The following is a 17,732-nucleotide window of genomic DNA, read 5'->3' on the forward strand; positions in this document are numbered from 1 at the left end:
GGCGGCTCTCGCGATAACCAAATCAAATTACGTACGATGCGCCTTCGTGGCCAATCGAAATTCCGTTACGTTACGAAGGCAAGCTCAAGTTGCCCCGACCGCGGAACGCGTCCAGTGAACGTCCCGGGAATTGTACACCAAATTTGTGGTCACCTCTACCGGAAAACGGAACGGTCCTCCCCGCTCTCTATTGGTGGGGAAGAATAAATATTGTTGCCTGGTTTATGGTGGAAAGGAAATCGATTTTACTAATCGCCCACCTAAGCCGCCGACCAAAATTGGGCAACAGAGTGAATGACTTTTTTGTGGCGCCCGGGGGTAAGTGGCACAATTGGCATAAGGCATCGAAGGTAAGAATGGGCTGCATTTGCAGTTTATGCTGAGGTCGACAGGGACAGAGAGAGAACTCCATTCAACGCGACCGTATGCTGTATCTTAGATGTTAAAAAGCACGTAAATCACACTCACATCGAACGGTTACTTGAACACCACTTTTAGAAAACGAAAACGATAATTAGTATTACCAAATGTAAAGCCGCATGTTGATGTGCTGTGTTTTTTGGTGATCGGATGATCGGAACTCAAAAAGCCAAATTATCCAGGGCCCAGAGCGCGCGCGTCCTTGACAAGAGCTTGATGATGCGAAACGCTAATGTTGCCCCACTGGACGTGGCCCCCCTTGGGAGCCTCCGGTCCCGTGGGGGAAGAATGTGTGCTTATTGTGTGCGTGCGCTGTATGTGCTCTCCTGAGTTGTTGTGGTTGTGTTGGGTGGTGTCGGTATGAGAGAGAGAGACAGCGAGAGAACGAGATGGTGCACCGTGAAATTGCGAAGCCGTGCGAAACTGAAACTGCACAAACGATAAAACACAACACTGTGGCTCGCGAGGAACGTTCTTCTCGTCTTATGCTACTAAAAAACGACGACGGAATCGAGTCACTACGAAGCCGCGACGACGAAGCACCACACACATTTCGGGACGCGATTCCATCTCATGCGCGCCGGGCGCTCTGGTGCCGCCGCCGATTAACTAATGTTTGGATGTTTTTTTGGGTCGGAAAAAAAAGAAAACGAAACAAATGTTACACACTAGCTAAGGGACACGAAGAAAGTAAGAAGATTAAATTTGGCCCTGGAACACAAAAGCCCCGAGATGATGCGGTCGGTGGGAATGCAGTTCGCACTGCGACGAAGCTCTAAAGCGTGCAGCCCCCCTACATAGATAGGGGGGCGGCCTCCGAGTGCATGGTTAAAACTTTGCGAAACAAAACTCGCGGAACGTGGTGGACCGTGAAACAATAACCGCGCGCGCGTGGCCACTCCCCGCCGGCACGGGCACAACAATGAGCAACACAATCACCAAAAGAAACCCAAAATCAGCTAGAGCTTAAGCTTTAAGGAAGGTGTGAGCGTACTAGTGTGTGTGTGGATGGGAGAGGTCTTCATTGTTGGCACCCCAGTGTGACCCAATAGGAGGAGGCACCACTCGCCGAAGCGAAAACACTCGCGCTCTCATTGCCAAAGAGCTGGCGGAAAGGAAAATGTAGGTTGGTTGGCTGGTTGTGTGGTATCTGGCCACCTTTTGCTTTGCTTTGTGTTGCGTTTTCAGTTTCGCTTGCCCAAAAGCTTGCACCATTGCCGCGCAAGAAGCCGCGATAAGATGGAAGAAGGTCCACACACCACTCTTTTGAGTTCCTCGCGGGAGCCATTCGCCTTTTTTGGGCAAAATTTGTCGTGGGGTTTAATTAATTTTCCAACCCAAATCCACACTGATATCTGGGTGCACCGCAAGGAAAACGATCAACTAATGGAAGCTGAGAGGCCTATAAGTTAAATAATTTTTAACATAAATTCAATAACGCATTGCCAATCGAAAGCGAACGAAAGATAAGCAATCAAACAATAGTAATTCGGCCTAGTGGTCCAACTACCGAACCGAATGCACGTGCCCATTCGTCATGCAAAAACCGGGTTGAAAACCAAAACGCCTAACAGAACAAGAACTGGACTTAGGAGAGTAACTGTTTCACGAAACGCTTCGCCGTCGTCATGGTGGGGAAGTGTGTGGCGCGAAAATCCGTGTGGACCCCGAAAACGGTGAACTTTGCGCGCGTATGTTTGGATCCTCGTTTTTCTGGACTACGACATAAGGAGCACCCGGACACAAACGACCGCCGTCACCAGTCCGCCACGGAAAAGATGATCTTCTCTTCTGTGCACACAGACCACAGGACACTCACAGCAGAAAGAAAAGAACAATTAACTGTTTGACATGTGGACCAATGTTCCAGTAGGACCCTCCCTGGAACCCTGCTGCCGTTATGTGGCACGAACACCTTACAGACCACTCCAAAAAGGAACACCTGCGCTGATAGCAGCCACAACCACTGCCGCCAACAGACTACTGGTGCCCTTGTCATCGACTAAAAAGTGTCGAACCAGCGCGTTATCGAAGCCCGCCGCACCCTGGTTTGTCCACAGGACACACCGAGAGAGAGAGACACAGAGACAAATCAATAAAAGGCTCACGGACGCGCACACTTTTCCCTGCTGTCCCCACGACGGTCACGTGGAGCCTCTGGACACGTGCGCAGGTGGCCAAACGGCCAAAGATTTTCGTCAGAGGAAAACAGGCGGCCAGAACGCGGAGAAAGTAGTAGTGGAGGTCCCGGTCCCGTGTCAAAAACACTCCATCTGGGGGGGGCCTCGGGGTAGTTGGGACTTCGGAGCAGCAACGCGGCGGTGGCATTAGATTACCTCAATTACCGCTGCGCGCTTCACATGCACACGACGGCGCACTTACGACGGGCCATTTTCCTGTCTCTTTCCTGGCTCTTCTCTTGCTTTTCCGTTATCAGCAACTTTCAGGGCAACACGTGCCCGGCGCGGCGCACGCACCAATACCACACACACACACCAGCCTGTTGGGTGGCCCCGTCGGTGGTGGTCACGTGTTGATCAGAAAACTGTCAAGATTATGCGCTTTCGGTTCGGTTTGGTTCGGTTTGGTTCGCAGCCCGGCCCACACCGTCACGTTGTTTCGATCCGCCGCACGAGGCCAATCCGCAGGCACATACGCACGGAGTAAATGCCGCTTCCGGACGTTCAATCAGAGGAAAGACATTCGAAACAAATATGTGACACGATCGTTTCTTTTTCGACCGGCTTATTCACTTTATGTGGTGTGTTCAAAAAAGTGCTGATAGTTTTGGTATTTCCGCGGGCTACGTAAGTTCGATTTTTTTGTGGACATTTTTAGCAGTCGTTCAATTTTTTACAGCTCTTTTGCTTGGACGTGTGTTGGCTCTTTTTTTATTTTTGTCTATGTCTTGGAGATTTTTGAGTCAAAGTTTTATTTGAGTCTAGGATGTCAAAGAATCTGTATAAAATTTTGTGTGGAAAATGAAGTTAAGAGCGCGTTCCAAATGTTGATCTGCGCGTTGTTTCTGCGTGATTTTTCGGTCAAACCAACAAACTAGTGATGCCAAAGCCACCGTATTCCCCAGATCTGGCCCCGTGTGACTTTTTCCTCTTTCCAAACTCGTGGTCAATTACTTTTGGAGTAGACAAAAATCGACGATGAGCCAAATATTATCCAAGCAAAACAACTGTCAAAAATTGACTGATCACTCAAAACGACTGAACTTTTTGAGCACACCACTTATATCGTGAGTTGCGTTGAACCTTCATCCGGCAAAAAGACCACGCAATATGCGTGTGATGCGCGCGCTGGATGCTCGGAGGAATCCTTGCTGGTTGCTGAGGATCGGCGGCACATGTGTGCTCATCATTTCCGCCACACATGGTTTGTGGACACTAACTAACTGTTTCGTGGTAACTAACGCCATGTTTTGGCTCCGCCATTCACTGGCTTCCTCCATTCGGTGTGTCCGCATGAAAGAGACTCCGTCGGAGACAGCTGCCGAAACACATCTCGTGTTCTTGCGCTTCTTAGAAAACCATCATCGGCACGATCGAAATAATGTTTGCGGAAGAAAGCAGTTGGCGCACGATTGGCACAAAGTGTAACCCGCTTCGTACGGCCCGCCTATGGGTGTCCTTTTCTCTTCTGCACTCTCTACCGTAATCGGTTCCAGCGGTTGTTGCCGGACTTCGCGTTGGATGCGACGGCTGCTTGCTGACCGTTCGTTTATTACTTTGGCTTCCTTACATTCAATACAGTATGTACGTATTTTTACAACGTGCACGTCGTACGACAGCCGCCGATTTGTTTTTTGCTGATTTTATTAAGCCGCCACGGGGTGACGCACAGGCAAGGTCCCTGTTTCCGGCCGTGTTTTTTTTTCGGTGCACATGCAGTTTATTGGATTATGGTTCGCGGGCACGAGCACCTGGCCAAGCCATCAAACAACAGCAATGGACATCACACGGGTATCACACGAAATCGAACTTAATTTAATTCTGAGCGAATTTTACGCCCATTTGCCCCGACTTTTACGACTCTTGTCCACGTCTCGACTCATCGATCGATCGTCGGACGCCTGTTTGGTAACACCACCCAATAAACGGGGGGGGCGGCAAGTTTCGCTCTTTTTTGGCCGGGGTGGGCGCTAAAAGATTAAAAATGAAAAGTAAACAACACGCCCGATGTGAGCCGATTTGGAGAAATTACCAACCAAGAGGGGAAAGTTTTGGTCACTACTTCCTCCTGGGGTGTGAAGTTTAAGCGCTTAAATTAGTCACGGACCCCCGCCAAAAGCCCCCAAGAAAGTGATCCGAAGAAGCACAGCGCGTGTTTTGTTGCAAGTGCGAGTAATACGAGTGCGCGTGAATTTTCACCAGCCATCATTTCTGGTTCCCTGGTTAGTGTGTGGTGCAAATATTGTGTGCCGTGGTACTGTCGCCGTCCGATTGTCCCCTCCAACCGGGGCTGCCTCGTGTTGTAGTACCTGCAATGGGTGATCTTTTTTGGGCGAAAGTTCAGCGGAATGCATAACATTGGTGCCAGCGGAATTTTTGTTTTTGGTTGGTTTTTGTGTCTGGAAGCTGCTGCAGCCACTCTGTCTCTTTGGCGTCGAATCTCAAAAGGCGTCGCGTCGCCGCCCTGTGGTCACTTTTTCTCGAAGCACCTCATATTAAACCGTTTGTGAGCCTCTCCACAGGAAACGGAACGCATCGCACCGAGAGGGGCAAGATCATTTCAGCGCGCGCTGGTTAGAGATTGAGAATGGGTAGACACGACACGTGGATTTAATTTTTAACATCTTGCTGCCATCTTGTCAACTGAGAGCTGTGAGCGGGGCACAGGGCGCGCGTGTGTTCCTTTCTAATACGCAGTTCTTAACACGTCAACATGCCCGGCCACAAGTCCGGCGGGCAAGTCAAGATGGCGCGGCGCGCGCTGGTGTGAAGGACCGCGTGGAAGTAGAATAAATAGAATAAAAACATTGGCGCTGCTGATAAAGAGGTTCACACAATCACACAACGGACACGCTCCTCGCTTCGGATCGAATTTCGATCTTGTCCCATTAACGAGACAGCACGGACAGTCGGGGCTCTTATCACCACGCGCGCCCAGCGGCAAACAACAGCATCAATTGCAAATCACTGCATTTGGGCGAAAGAAGAAAAAAAACCAAACGAAGATAACCGACCGGGCGGTCAGTTGTTTCTTGTGTAAGAGCGCGCGCGCGCGTCGTTATCTTCAGATATGGTCATGGTTAACCCCCCGTGCCGTGATTGCAACGGAGGATGCTTTCCAGCGGAGTCCATTGTGTCCTCTATATTTCAATATTTGTCGATCAACACACCAAGCACTTCGCGTGTGTTCGACGGACGACGTGCTTTAAGAATCGATCGGCGCCACCGACCGGCCACAGGCCAAGGCCGATGTGCCAAGAAAGCAATTTGCGGAATTTTTGTCATCAAATTTTCACCGAACAATTATCTGATGACGCACACACTAAATGGCACACACACACACAACGGCAGTCGGGGAAGAAAATTTGGTTTGACACACCATTAAGAAGGACTAATGGGGAACAGGAGAGCACCGGAGATTACGGGGTGAATCGACGGCGTGGCCCGCGTCCTAACGAACTTTTCGATATTCGATACCAAGGCATCACCATTCGCACACACACATACAAAGAGCCACGGGACACCACGGGAAACGCGCACTTTCCGGCACTACTTCGAGACACACGGCGGCCACAACAGAACCAGCGGCTGACTGTGCCCACGTCCGGGGCCGAATGTCAACGATCGACTGAGACCATCGCAAACACCGACCAACCGACCCAGCCCAGGCCTGTCCTGGCCAGCAGCAGTCTGAGACGCACAAGCGCACGCAAATGATGGACACGAATCGGGGACCCAAGAACGCCTTCGATCGGGGAGCAGGGCGTGCGGCGGTGGAGCGGGGAGTCTCGACTCCAGTTCTCTTCCCCATACGGACGGACACATCAACAACAGCCACGGGGGGACACGCGATACTCTGCTACACACGCGCCTCGCACACACACAGCCATCGCGTTCTAATCTCGTTTCCATCCGATGATGGATGAATATGGCGTTTGTGTGTGGTGTTTGCGTCGCGAACCGCGCGACGGCTTCCATATGATCCGCTTTACAGGCATCGGCCACATTTCTTGCTCCTTCTCGCTCTCCCTGACACACACACAGCACCGTTGATCGCTAAACTAAAGTAAACAAGCCCGAAGAAGACGGGCAACATTAGCACGCGGCACTCGCCCGCTTCCTGGGTGAGTCATTTGGCCTGTCTCACTGACGTTTGACGTTTGATCGAGCGAAAATACCATCAAACCTCGGCAGCGATCACCAACACGATACACGATCATCGCGCGTCATCCGTCCCCGGATGAATGCATAATTTACATCGCAACCTGACCGCCACTACACACCACCTTATCAGCACTACGCGCCTGGGCTGCGTCATCCGTCGTCTCGTGTCTCGTTAGGGACAAATTGAAAAATACACTTTAAACCAACCGCACACTCTGGGGCCCACTTCGTCGCCGGATCAATCTATATTCCGGCCACAGGCTGGCTGTCACTGCGCGTCTTACACTTCAGGCAGGCAAGGCTTTTCGCGGCGCGTCCTTATCTCGTGCGCGCGCAAAAACGAGTGTTTTTAAAACATCGAAGCGCAATCGAGACACCTCGGGGTCTCGGCTAAGCCCACATCACCAGACACACACACACACCGCGGGGACCAGGACCAGCACCAGCCAGCCAGCGAGGATGAAACATCGCCGGCGCGTTCCGAAGCGAAACTGAAGTGCGATTCACGCGGGACTACTATAGGGCGGCGAGCGATACTCCGAAATGACTCTCTTTTGTAGTCTCTCCCTCTCTACAGCTCTCTCTCTCTCTCTGCCTCTCTCTGTAGGTTGCCCCTTATGTACTCTACATAATTAATCTCGCTTGGTGGGTGTGGACCCACTACGCCACCAACTGACCCTTTGACGAACCGAACGCGTGCGCGCTCGTGCGCCCCCCAAAAAAGAAATTAAAACCCATAAAACCCCCCCTCCGTGTCGCCAAAGGGCATTCGATTCCCCGAGAATAGTGTGTGACCACCGCCTGCCACCGCGCGCTCTGTGCCCAATTTATCGACCATTTTTTGGTCGGAATTTGGTCGATCTCACGATCTCCTTTTTAATGCAATTGCGCGCGCGTTGATTAGGCCAGAACACGTCGTAGAAAGTCGCCACAGGCCCCGCGTAGATTTCCTTATCGCGCGCAAGTCGCCCATTCAAAGGGCGACCCCAACCGGCCAGCCATCATAATCCTGGATGGTAAAATACACACAAAATTCAATGCCACAAAGTCACGCGATTTGGACTTCGAAAGCCGCTTAACACTTTCGCGGGTTCCCCATCGGGGGTTCAATAGCTTTTTGGGCTAACACTAACGCGTTGTGTGTGCGGCAGGGCACCATTTTTATATATCGATCATAGATTAGCGTAGGGTACCCGAAAACTCGGAACGGCTATCAAGGGTGCTCTTGAAATGAAACGAACTTCGACCAACACCAAAACCAGTATGGTCCAAAATCATGCATTTGTTTGTATAAAAATGTGTGAACCGTTCCCTGGACAAGGTGACAGCACCCTGAAGTGAGTCCTGCCTGGAGCCATGTTTTTCGTACGTTTTTCGTCCTCAGTTTTTCCAACACACACATTAACCGAAACAAGTTCTTCAATTGGTTTCAAAAAGCTGACAAGTCCAGGGTCAGCGATTGCCATCACTGAGTGTGGTTTTGTGAAGCACCGAGCCCCTCCGGAGAGAGGGAGCGAGCGAGAGAATATTTTATCAATTTCATCGATCGGATGGCCGATAAACCGTGAGCCCCGGAAATGCAACAAACAACACACACCCACAACGCCGCTGCTGCTTTCTAATAACACTAATGGCCTGGATGGATGGCCACAGTGGTGTCCGAATTTAAATTTTAGCCAACGAATGTAACGGGAATGTGTCACGATGGTGAATTAAATAGAACACACCCGATTGGGCCATGGTGAAATGCTTCTCCTCTTGGCAGAGCCGCTTTCCGCTGTGCTGTGCTGTGCTGTAAACTTGTAACTGTCCGTTTACCGCCCCATTGGCCGCTCAATTTGGGGGCATTTGAAGCGTTTAATCTTATTTCGCTGGCGGCATCCACCAACCCAATTGCAAGCGATTATCGATGTTTTACTTTTTCACTCCGAGCGTTTATTACGGCGCCATGCCGACACAAAAAGCCGGTGCCTGCTGCTGCTGTGGCCCTACTGGGAATCACCGTCGTCGTCGTCATTCCGAGCGGGATACATCGAAACGAAAATGGAGCATAAATTTGATTACCAATCCAGCGCCAGATGGAAGGGTGCGCGCGCGCGCGCCTGTTGCGATCGACGGGGACTCAGTTGCTTTTCATTGCACTTACCTCCCGACGCGACCCTGATTCATGCCCCGCCAGAGGTCCCGTCGGGCGGTTGGGTTGCCAACAAAGCCCCAGAGGGGCTATATGCGGTGGAGAAAAAAAAATGGACGAAAATAGGGAAAAATCGATCGTCAAATCGTCATCGGAGAGTTGCAGGACCCCCAAAGGCTCGAGATAATTATGATTTTGAAGGGCCTTCAGAACGTGTGACAGGTTGCACCTTGGTGGTGCATTATAGAAGCGACCTGCGACCTGCGTGCTGGTTGTGAATTACATTTTCCAAATATTTTGTAGAAGCGAGAGACTCTTTGTGGTGCTTTCTTAATGCAGAGAACCTGTGCAATTGGAGCTGAACCATCGGGCACTCACTAATGTTCCAGGACTTAAAAAGGATCCCAAGGGTGCCACGTGACTCTAATTCTAAAAAATGGTTTTAAACCACAACGAGTGGAACCCATTTATCACCCGGACCGGACAAGAAGTAGTGCCCAGAGACGTTGCACGATCGTCCTTGGCGCCGACCACCGATAGTGCCACCTGCCTGCCTGGCAGCCCGTTCACCCACCCATCTTTCACCGGAAACGGATGAAAAACTCACCTGAAAAGAAACAAAGAGACGGAGAGAGAAAGAAAAACTCCATATTAATCCTACTGCCAGCCGTGAGTAGCCCCAGAGTCAAGGTCGATATAGGGAAAGAAAAATCCAACAATTAATCTTTGACGCCACAGCCAATACTTTGACACTTCCATTCTCTACGCAAATCCGTTCCTCAAACAACGCTTATGATGGTTGGCAAAACGGTACGCAAGAAAAAGTAAATCGTTTGCCTTCCTTTTATTAAGTTCCGTTTTTTCTAGTTCGGAGGAAGTTTTTCTTCCGTTACCGCCCGTTGGGCAACCGCACTTCGCAACCGATTGTCGTCATTGTGTGATTGCGCGCGCCCTCAAGTGTGCAAAGTATCCTGTTAAACAACTGTCGCCGTCCGATTGTCCCCTCCAACCGGGGCTGCCTCGTGTTGTAGTACCTGCAATGGGTGATCTTTTTTGGGCGAAAGTTCAGCGGAATGCATAACATTGGTGCCAGCGGAATTTTTGTTTTTGGTTGGTTTTTGTGTCTGGAAGCTGCTGCAGCCACTCTGGGTCTCTTTGGCGTCGAATCTCAAAAGGCGTCGCGTCGCCGCCCTGTGGTCACTTTTTCTCGAAGCACCTCATATTAAACCGTTTGTGAGCCTCTCCACAGGAAACGGAACGCATCGCACCGAGAGGGGCAAGATCATTTCAGCGCGCGCTGGTTAGAGATTGAGAATGGGTAGACACGACACGTGGATTTAATTTTTAACATCTTGCTGCCATCTTGTCAACTGAGAGCTGTGAGCGGGGCACAGGGCGCGCGTGTGTTCCTTTCTAATACGCAGTTCTTAACACGTCAACATGCCCGGCCACAAGTCCGGCGGGCAAGTCAAGATGGCGCGGCGCGCGCTGGTGTGAAGGACCGCGTGGAAGTAGAATAAATAGAATAAAAACATTGGCGCTGCTGATAAAGAGGTTCACACAATCAAACAACGACACACTCCTCGCTTCGGATCGAATTTCGATCTTGTCCGATTAACGAGACAGCGCGGACAGTCGGGGCTCTTATCACCGCGCGCGGCAAACAACAGCATCAACTGCAAATCACTGCATTTGGGCGAAAGAAGAAAAAAAACCAAACGAAGATAACCGACCGGGCGGTCAGTTGTTTCTTGTGTCAGAACGCGCGCGCGCGTCGTTATCTTCAGATATGGTCATGGTTAACCCCGTGCCGTGATTGCAACGAACCACATGGAGGATGCTTTCCAGCGGCGAGCGAACGGTGATGTCTATTGTGTCCTCTATATTTCAATATTTGTCGATCAACACACCAAGCACTTCGCGTGTGTTCGACGGACGACGTGCTTTAAGAATCGATCGGCGCCACAGGCCAAGGCCGATGTGCCAAGAAAGCAATTTGCGGAATTTTTGTCATCAAATTTTCACCGAACAATTATCTGATGACGCACACACTCAATGGCACACACAAACACAACGGCAGTCGGGGAAGAAAATTCGGTTTGACACACCATTAAGAAGGACTAATGGGGAACAGGGGAGCACCGGAGATTACGGAGTGAATCGGCGGCGTGGCCCGCGTCCTAACGAATTATTCGATATTCGATACCAGGGCATCACCATTCGCACACACACATACAAAGAGCCACGGGACGAACCACGGGAAACGCGCACTTTCCGGCACTACTACGAGACACACGGCGGCCACAACAGAACCAGCGGCTGACTGTGCCCACGTCCGGGGCCGAATGTCAACGATCGACTGAGACCATCGCAAACACCGACTAACCGACCCAGGCCAGGCCAGCAGTAGTCTGAGACGCACAAGCGCACGCAAATGATGGACACGAATCGGCGGCCCAAGAACGCTCGTTCGATCCGGGAGCGGTGCGGCGGTGGAGCGGGGAGTCTCGACTCCAGTTTTCTTCCCCGTACGGACACATCAACAACAGCCACGGGGGGACACGCGATTCTCTGCTACACACACTCTGCCTCGCACACACACAGCCATCGCGTTCTAATCTCGTTTCCATCCGATGATGGATGAATATGGCGTTTGTGTGTGGTGTTTGCGTCGCGACGCGCGCGACGGCTTCCATATGATCCGCTTTACAGGCATCGGCCACATTTCTTGTTCCTTCTCCCTCTCACTCTCTCTCACATACACACACATACACATACCGCGGATCGCTAAACTAAAGTAAACACGCCCGAAGAAGACGGGCAACATTAGCACGCGGCGTTCGCCCCGCTTCCCGGGTGAGTCATTTGGTTCGTCTCACTGACGTTTGACGTTTGATCGAGCGAAAATACCATCAAACCCGGGCAGCGATCACCAACACGATACACGATCATCGCGCGTCATCCGTCCCCGGATGAATGCATAATTTACATCGCAACCTGACCGCCACTACACACCGCCTTATCAGCACTACGCGTCTGGCCTGCGTCATCCGTTGTCTCGTGTCTCGTTAGGGACAAATTGAAAAATACACTTTAAACGTCGGACGTCGGGGTGGTGTACGGGATCAATCTATATTCCGGCCACAGGCTGGCGGCTGTCACTGCGCGTCTTACTCTTTAGGCAGGCAAGCCTTTTTGGCGGCGCGTCCTTATCTCGTGCGCGCGCAAAAACGAGTGTTTTCAAAACATCGAAGCGCAATCGACACACCTCGAGGTCTCGGCTAAGCCCACATCACCACACACACACACACCGCGGGGACCAGGACCAGCACCAGCCAGCCAGCGAGGATGAAACATCGCCGGCGCGTTCCGAAGCGAAACTGAAGTGCCATTCACGCGGGACTACTAAAGGGCGGCGAGCGATACTCCGCAAATGACTCTCTTTTGTAGTCTCTCCCTCTCTACAGCTCTCTCTCTCTCTCTCTGTCTCTCTCTGTAGGTTGCCCCTTATGTACTCTACATAATTAATCTCGCTCGGTGGGTGTGGGCCAACCACTCCACCAACTGACCCTTTGACGAACCGAACGCGTGCGCGCTCGCGCGCCCCCCAAAAAAGAAATTAAAACCCATACAATCCCCGTGTCGCCAAAGGGCATTCGATTCCCCGAGAATAGTGTGTGACCACCGCCCGCCGCCGCGCGCTCTGTGCTCAATTTATCGACCATTTTTTGGTTGGAATTTGGTCGATCTCACGATCTCCTTTTTAATGCAATTGCGCGCGCGTTGTTTTGGCCTAAACACGTCGTAGAAGGTCGCCACAGGCTTCGCGTAGATTTCCTTATCGCAGGTCGCCCATTCAAAGGGCGACCCCGACCGGCCAGCCATCATAATCCTGGATGGTGAAATACACCCAAAATTCAATGCCACAAAGTCACGCGATTTGGACTTCGAAAGCCGCTTAACACTTTCGCGGGTTCCCCCACGGGGGGTTCAATAGCTTTTTGGGCTAACACTAACGCGTTATGTGTGCGGCAGGGCACCATTTTTATATATCGATCATAGATTAGCGTAAGGTACCAGAGAACTCGGAACGGCTATCAAGGGTGCTCTTGAAATGAAACGAACTTCAATTCGCGAGACCTTAAACTTTAGGCGAAGCCGTGGTCCGTCGTCCGGTTTCGAACTCAACACCAAAACCAGTATGGTCCAAAATCATGCATTTGTTTGTATAAAAATGTGTGAACCGTTCCCTGGACAAGTTGTTTTTCGTACGTTTGCGTCCTCAGTTTTTCCAACACACACATTAACCGAAACAAGTTCTTCAATTGGTTTCAAAAAGCTGACAAGTCCAGGGTCAGCGATTGCCATCACTGAGTGTGGTTTTGTGAAGCGCCGAGCCCCTCCGGAGAGAGGGAGCGAGAGAATATTTTATCAATTTCATCGATCGGATGGCCGATAAACCGTGAGCCCCGGAAATGCAACAAACATACACACACACACACCCACAACGCTGCTGCTGCTTTCTAATAACACTAATGGCCACTGGATGGATGGCCACAGTGGTGTCCGAATTTAAATTTTAGCCAACGAATGTAACGGGAATGTGTCACGATGGTGAATTAAATAGAACACACCAGATTGGGCCATGGTGAAATGCTTCTCCTCTTGGCAGAGCCGCTTTCCGCTGTGCTGTGCTGTGCTGTAAACTTGTAACTGTCCGTTTACCGCCCCATTGGCCACTCAATTTGGGGGCATTTGAAGCGTTTAATCTTATTTCGCCGGCGGCATCCACCAACCCAATTGCAAGCGATTATCGATGTTTTACTTTTTCACTCCGAGCGTTTATTACGGCGCCATGCCGACACAAAAAACCGGTGCCTGCTGCTGCTGCTGTGGCTCTGTTGGGAATCACCATCGTCGTCGTCATTCCGAGCGGGATACATCGAAACGAAAATGGAGCATAAATTTGATTACCAATCTAGCGCCAGATGGAAGGGTGGCGCGCGCGCGCGCCTGTTGCGATCGACGGGGACTCAGTTGCGTTTCATTGCACCTACCTCCCGATGCGACCTCATTCATGCTCCGCCAGAGGTCCCGTCGGATGGTTGGGTTGCCAACAAAGCCCCAGAGGGGGGCTCTGCTGAATGCGGTGGAGTACAAAAAATGAACGAAAATATGGAAAAATCGATCGTCAAATCGTCATCGGAGCGCTGCAGGACCCCCAAAGGCTCGAGATAATTATGATTTTGAAGGGCCTTCAAAACGTGTGACAGGTTGCACCTTGGTGGTGCATTATAGAAACGACCTGCGACCTGCGTGCTGGTTGTGAATTACATTTTCCAAATATTTTGTCGAAGCAAGAGACTCTTTGCGGTGTAGAGAACCTGTGCAATTGGAGCTGAACCATCGGGCCAAAACCAAACCATGTTCCAGGACATAAAAACGATCCCAAGGGTGCCACGTGACTCTAATTCTAAAAAATGGTTTTAAACCACAACGAGTGGAACCCATTTATCACCCGGACCGGACAAGAAGTAGTGCCCAGAGACGTTGTACGATCGTCCTTGGCGCCGACCACCGATTGTGCCACCTGCCTGCCTGGCTGCCCGTTCGCCCACCCATCTTTCACCGGAAGCGGATGAAAAACTCACCTGAAAAGAAACAAAGAGACGGAGAGAGAAAGAAAAACTCCATATTAATCCTACTGCCAGCCGTGGGTAGCCCCAGAGTCAAGGTCGATATAGGGAAAGAAAAATCCAACAATTAATCTTTGACGCCACAGCCAATACTTTGATACTTCCATTCTCTACGCAAATCCGTTCCTCAAACAACGCTTATGATGGTTGGCAAACGGTACGCAAGAAAAAGTAAATCGTTTGCCTTCCTTTTATTAAGTTCCGTTTTTTTTTTCTAGTTCGGAGGAGGTTTTTCTTCCGTTGCCACCCGCTGGGCAGCCGCACTTCGCAACCGGTTGTCGTCATCGTGTGATTGCGCGCGCCCTCAAGTGTGCAAAGTATCCTGTTAAACAATCACCAGGCACAAAAAGCACTTCACGGACACGACGCGGGATCGGTATCCTTCTCAGCATCAGCAACAAAAAAACACCGCTCAAAACAATGGGAAACAACGGAACTCGCAGCCAAAAAAAAAAGGGTGAAACAATAAAAAAGATAACTTTGGACGGCGGCCACACAATGCGCCGCGCGGTAATGAAGCGATAATTTTAATGGACTGTGTAGCAGGCATTACATCACTCGCCACACGCCACACGCCACGGTTCGGGGACCACGCAACACGCAAACGCCAAAATGATAACGACGCTACTGTGCCGGCCGGCGATGAATTTGAATGAGCGGCTCTTCTTTTCACCACCGAACCGATTGGGCCACGGATCGTGTCTTTGGTTCGTGTGTGTGTGCGCGTAAACTTCCTTCACTATTCGCTTGACCTTCCCTATTTATTTTGACGATCATTTGGGTGCTGCTCTCCATTTGTATGTCTGTGTTTGGTAAGCGTAAGAGTCATGCAAATCACTCACGATCGAACCGATTACACACGTAAAACATGGCAAAGCACACAACTTGGTCAATATTTTGCTGCTGCCTCCTACCTCCTATCCAAGGTGGGGCCAAGTAAATCGTGAATGAACGCCTTTTGTACGCGGAGGATTATGATTTGTTATCACTGTTTAAACGCGCAAAGTCAACAACTAGCCCCTGGCGCAGCTGCGCGGGTTGGGGCAAGATTGTGGTTGATAACGAACCCGTGTTTGGAGGAGCACTACCACACACGACCTGTCAATAAGTGTCTTGTGTTACTCACTGTAACAGCAGTGTTTGTCGAGTGTCTCACACTTGCGGAAGGAAACAATATTTTATCGAATGATTCATACGATTGCGGTAACTTCCATCGGAGCTTTATCGCGAACCGAAGACGGGATTTTCCAAGATGGTCGCAGCTAGCATAAGCCTTAGCGAAAAGGGAGATAATTCCTCTTATCACCTCTGACTGACTGACCCAAAAACCCTGGACGCAGTTTTTCTCAAATAGGAGATGACGACCACCGGTTCCGCTGAGACCAAAGCGGAGAACTTGAGGACTCCCCTGATGAACTCTCAACGCTGAATTGTCCGTCGACACCGTCCGATGGCAGATAAGATTCCGCGCGCCCAATGAAGGCCCAAGGGACCCCTCCACAATAATGTTGATGGAGCCCGGCGTTCAGCGGAGCATTTTCTTGTCGGGCCGGCATAACATACGTAAACATTGCAGATAATTATTTGTGTGACCCCACCGACTGATACAGACCCCAAAGAATGGTGGCGGCCGCCCCGTAAGACGTTTGGAGTACAATTCTACGACTCTACGGCGGCACGACCGCGGGGGTCTACAGAGAGATCATCGCGCCATATTTGTGTCCGGGGCGGCGCAAAACGTTCTCCCTTTTTTACTTTATTCAAATCTTGTCCGGCCAGCGAGCGGCGAGACGAGGTGTATGGAAATGAAGTTGCGCTGCGCGTTGGGGATGTGGTGTAAACAGCATTACGCATTCTGTCGGCGGATCCGCCCCGCCGGTAGAGCTGGAGGTGTAAGAGTAGAAGCTGTTTGACAACCCCGAAGGAAAATGGCGGTGGCGACAGCGGCGGTTGATGGATGTACGAGAGAGCATCATGACTCCGCTCGCCCGCGGCAAGCATTCTGCCTTGCCTTCGCCGCACCAGGAAGCAGCAAATAGTTGCCTTGCCGAGGGCCGAGGAGTGTGTGTTCTTTGGACCTGTCAGGGGCGGCGGCGGCGGAAAGAACAAACAGCGAAATGGGTTTCACTTTTCCGCTACCAACCAACAACGCGTAATGGGTGGCTCTCTAGAAGCGCGGGCAGTCGGCATTCGGCACCGGCATTTCCCTTATTGACGCACCCCGGTGACGGGGCTGTCGCCTGGTGCGTAGTCAAAAGTAATCGATTTTGCATAACATCAAGTCCTCATCGATTCTTTGCCGTTTTTGGGGTTTTGGGTCCAAAAAGCCCACTCCCGGCGAGCCGTTACAGCGGGCCTTCGATTGCGTTCTTCCGTTTAGTACACCGTTACAAATTTCACGCGAGAAGGCACGGAACAAAGAAGTCTACTTGTGGCGCGATGCACCGCAAGTTACGGGAGGGACCACTTACTCGCGCCGCGGCACCGATGCGTAAAGAAAACGAAACAAATTGCCTCACTCGATGTGTGACTAGAATGACAATTATGCTTGCTGCTTGGTGTGTGGTGCGCATCGGAATCGTGTTTGGAGCGGGGAGGGACATGTGCAACCCGCATCGCGCCATCGCCGAGCCGCGTGTAATGGCGGCGGTTACAACGCGAAAAGCCTCTGACCGATGTGCAATGCACACTCACCTAATAGTTGTAACACAAACGATTATTCGAACGTTTCACTTCTTCCGAGAACTGCAGAGTTGCTGTTGGTACGCACCCGAGGTTAGAATCCGCCACTAGATAGATCCTCAGCATAGCTGCGGGCAGAATGTCACTCTAAACGGAACCGGACCGCACTCTCTCTCTCTCTCGCTGTCTCTCTGTGGACAGCACACAACGTACAAAGTCTCCTCACGACTGATTGACACTCGCCGTGTACGCACACGGCGCGGAGAGCACATTAACCGGTACCGGGACAGACAGAAGGAGGTCAACAGACTTGCAGCAGAAATGGCAAAAACCGGATTGGAGTAGCAGGAAGTTGCACCGTGCACATCATCATAGACACCCGGACACACAACAATCCGTAGAGAACGGTTCCTGACACCTTTGTCGGTTTTTCAGCAAAAGCCATTAGTGCGCCAC

The sequence above is a fragment of the Anopheles cruzii genome, chromosome 3 (assembly GCF_943734635.1).
Source record: "Anopheles cruzii chromosome 3, idAnoCruzAS_RS32_06, whole genome shotgun sequence".
Classification (NCBI taxonomy): Eukaryota; Metazoa; Arthropoda; class Insecta; order Diptera; family Culicidae; genus Anopheles; species Anopheles cruzii.